Source organism: Thalassophryne amazonica, chromosome 13 (genome assembly GCF_902500255.1).
Source record: "Thalassophryne amazonica chromosome 13, fThaAma1.1, whole genome shotgun sequence".
Lineage (NCBI taxonomy): Eukaryota > Metazoa > Chordata > Actinopteri > Batrachoidiformes > Batrachoididae > Thalassophryne > Thalassophryne amazonica.
In genome coordinates this window covers 61,337,011-61,341,707 of record NC_047115.1, presented here as the reverse complement: position 1 = coordinate 61,341,707, position 4,697 = coordinate 61,337,011, and positions in this window count along the sequence as shown.

The window sequence follows — 4,697 nt, the reverse complement described above, 5'->3', positions numbered from 1 at the left end:
TAAAATCTCTGGAATTCAATTTCAGTTCAATTTATTTAGTTTATATAGAGCAAAATCACAACAAAGCTGCCTCCTGGCGCTTCACACAAGGAAGGTCTAACCTTACCAATCCCCAGAGCAAACACACAGGAGACAGTGGTAAGATAAAGATCGTTTTTTCTCACTGTCCCCCGAAAAAACGAGCAACTCACTGCTCCCCGAAAAACGAGCAACTCACCAGCTCATCTACAAAATAATATACAGGTGCACACAGACCCAGAACAGCAGGAACTAGAAGAGGAATTGGCAAATAAGATTGAAGAAACAAGAAAAATGGACATGAAAGAGCGCCCAAAGCTGACTAAACTAAAGGAGAATAAAAAATTCAAAAATATCCTTCAAAAAGTTAACATAGGACTGACCAAACTGGTCCCAAAAGGAGCCACATTGACAGAGTTAAACTCTGTAAATTATGGAGCGGCATGGTACATACAAAGTAAATTAGCCCCACAAGATTTGGAGAGAAACGGCACCACAAATAAGAAAAAGAATACCATGCCACGATGGAAAAAGAAATTACAACAAAAAATCAGCCGCCTAAGAGCAGAGATCTCCCAAATGGCCACATTTTTGGGAAACAAGAACCACAAAAAGAATCTTCTTAAAAAAATTAATCGCATTAAAAGAAAATACAATGTTGAAGACAAACTGCTAGGTGGAAGGCTGGCTGAACATCAAGCCTTAGTAAAAGCTTTCGCAGCACAAATCAGGAACAAAGACAAGAAAATACAAGCAAAACAGATAAACTATTTGCAAAAAAATCCCAGACTAGTGTACAGAAAGCTGGCAAATGACACAATAGACGTACAACAGCCACCTGAGAGAGAGGAAATTGAAAAATTCTGGAGACCACTCTTTGAAGACGCAAAACAACACCAAGAGGCTGAGTGGATTGAAAAAATACAACAGAAAAACAAAGACAAACAACAAATGCAAGCAACTGTAATCAATGAAGAGGAGATCAGAAAGAAAATGAGTGAATACAGTAACTTCAAGGCACCTGGCATCGACAAAATCCCACATTTTTGGTTGAAAAGACTGACAGCATTACACCAACATTATACTGTGGCTTTCACAAAAATATTGAACGGAGAAGAGGACACACCAGACTGGCTAACGACAGGGAACACAAGCCTAATTCCAAAGACCAAGGATACACAGCTTCCCAACAAGTACAGACCCATCTGCTGCCTAACAACAACGTACAAATGACTGACAGGAATCATAACTGATGCCATTTATGAACATCTTGACACTGGTGGCTACCTGGAAAATGAACAGAAAGGATGTTCCAAAAGAAGATTAGGAGCTAAAGACCAGTTACTGACAAAATTATCCTGGAGGACTGTAAAACAAGGCAGAGGAACCTCAGCATGGCTTGGATTGACTACAAAAAGGAATTTGACAGTGTACCACACTCCTGGATCATGAGGTGCTTAGAACTCTACAACATCAATGAGGAAATAAGATCTTTCCTGAGAGCACAAATGAACAAGTGGAACACCACCATCACCCTCAATCACACAGAGGGACAAATAACAATCCCAGACATACGAGTTCAGAGAGGGATAGTTCACAGAGACAGCCTTTCGCCTCTCTTATTCTGTTTAATCATGGACCCGCTCAGCAAGATCCTGAAGGAGCAAGACATCGGATATGACTTAAGTTTAAGACAAAGGAAAGGAAAACCAAAAACTTGTGAACCATCTGTTGCTCATGGACGATTTGAAAATCTATGCCAACACAAAAAACGGACTCACTCAGCTCGTGGAAACTGTCCATAAGTTCTCAAAAGACATTGGCATGGAATTTGGACTGGATAAATGCTCAAAATGCACAATGACAAAAGGAAAAAAGACAAAAACCAAAAACATACAATTGGATGAAGGGAGCTACATTGACGATCTGGCTGCAGACTCCACATACAAATACTTGGGAATTGAACAAAGTAATACAATTGAGCACAAGAAAATGAGAACAAGAACAACAAAAGAATATCTAAACCGCTTAAAAAAGATCTGCAAAACACAGCTGACACCAAAAAATAAGATCACAGCCATAAACCAGTTTGCAATACCAGTGGTGACCTATGGGTTTGGCATAGTGAACTGGCCACAATGTAAGCTTAATACGTTGGACACAAAAACCAGGAAAATGCTCACCCTCCACAAAATCACATACAGAAATCAGTGCATGGACAGAATATATCTCCCTCGCAGAGAAGGCGGTATGGGTCTCACTGAAATCAACCAGGCCTACAGAGCATCGATAATAAGTATTGGACAGTACTTAAAGAGCTCTGAAGAAGAAATCGTAAAAACGGTCACACAACACCACAAGGCCATAACTGAACGGACCTCAATCACTAAACTGGCAAAAAACTTTGGCGGAGAACTTCTACAAGAGAGAAAAAGCAACAGTCTCATGCCTGCAACAAAACTTGCAAGACAAACCAGAGAACAATACAGCAAAAGAGAAGGAAAACATCGAGTGGAAAGATGGAAACAGCACAAAAGAGCCGGACGTTTCCAAGAAGAACTCGAAAAGGAATACGTCGACAAAGTTGGATCAATGCAGTGGCTAAAAAATGGAAAACTTGGTTTTGATGGAGAAAGAATTCTGATTGGAGCACAAGATCAGGGACTTCTAACAAATGGCTTCAAAAAAATGGCAGGGATCTCACAGAATGATAAATGCCGATTCTGTCATACAGCTGTTGAGAGTGTAAACCATCTAACTTCAGCATGCCAGATCCTCATGGCAGATGGGCATTATACATCCAGACACAACAAGATCTGTCAATATCTCCACTGGAAGATCTGCAAGGAACTGGAGATGGAAGTCAAAGAACATGTCTGGGAGCACGAGCCAGCACCAGTCTCATCCAACGGAAAAGTAACGATCTTCTACGACAAAGAGATCCCAGCAGGAAGACACATTGAAGGAGGTGCAATCAAACCTGATATTGTCATCTGGAACAGGCAAGAGAAAAAAGCCAAAATCATTGATGTGACAGTCCCCAATGACTACGGCCTGAATCGAGCTGAAAGGGGAAAGATCTCTAAATACCAAGACCTGAAAAATGACCTACGAACAACATGGTCATTGAAAGACATCGATATCATCCCAGTTGTGGTGGGAGCAACAGGCCTGATGAAGAAGAACCTGAAGAAATACCTTGAGGCAATCCCCGGTCACCCAAGTGCACATGAGGTGCAGTTGTCTGCGATTAAGGGAACAATCACCATCTTGAAGAGAGCCCTCGGATACAATGCCAGATCTGGTTAGGATAACTATAGAGCCTAGGGTGCAACTTTAGACCCCAGGTTTGGGGCCCATTGCATTCTACTAAAAAGACATCAAAGATAAATGAAAAACCAAGAGACAGTGGTAAGATAAACTCCCTCTGATGATACTGAGGAAGAAACCTCAAGCAGACCTAACTCAACTGGGTGACCCACTGCTTAGGCCATATTACCAAAAAGGTAAAATGGGCAAAAGTCCATGCAGGCGTCCACCTTGGGCGGGGGGCTGTCATTATGCCACTCGTTGGAAATGTTCCAACAGCAGAGTCCGTCCTGCATTCGCCACAGGAATCACCCAATCCAGCACGTGGATCCAGCTGCATCTCAGATAAAGAGAAAAAGAAAACAGAATCAGTTGGCCAGAAAAACTAATTCCTCAGCATTAAGCAACAGGAAAGCAGCAGAAATACTAAGGTATACTTTAAGTCTATGATAATAAAATAAAAATAGGGACTCAAAGTATACAACTAGTACAATGGCAGTATATCGATAAGTGCACTTGTGGTATACTTTAAGCATAGGAGTGGGATATATCAAGTACACTGATACGTGTACGTGTGGCATACTTTAAGCATACAAGAGGGATATACCAAGTACATTGATAGTATATAGATTAATGTACTTGTTGTATACTTTAAAGTGTACTTTTGCAAACTTAAAATGAACTTTAAAATATACATTTATAAACTTGAAATGTTCCAATTTAGTCCGAAAAAGTATTAAATTTGTGTACTTTCTAGTATACTACTACTATCCTTGCTATACTTATACTTATACTGAAGCATACTTAATAAAATGAACTTTAAGTATACTACTTTTGCTAAGGGTTGGAGCATGTGGCATCCATTGGCAAGGAAAATGTTGGCAGATTCAAGCCAGCCACTATTCAGAGAATTTTAGGTGTTTTTTTTGGGCAGGAGATACAGAATGCCAAGACGCAGAACAAATAAGCATAGGAGCTTTTAAATCCCAGCTGTAATAGACCTTTTACACAAGATTAATTAATGTATTACTCACAAAGTCCTTTTAAACTGTATTTTTCTAATTAGTAGATTTAATGTAGGATCAGGTCGCGGAGGCAACAGCTCCAGCAGGAAACTGGATGGATGTGAGGGTGTGTCTATTTTAGCTGCTGACTGCACATTATTTGCCCTTCAGGGACATAATAAAGCACTGGATTGAATTGCTTTCACAAAAGGAATAGTGATTCATCTGACAACAGTACATGTTTCAACTGTGTGATGGTCCAAGCCAGATGCATCCAAACCCAGACAAGTCAACAAGGTTAACATAAGGCTTCTTTTATACACAGTAAAGTTTTAAGTGGCATTTGTGAATGTAAATTAGTATTGT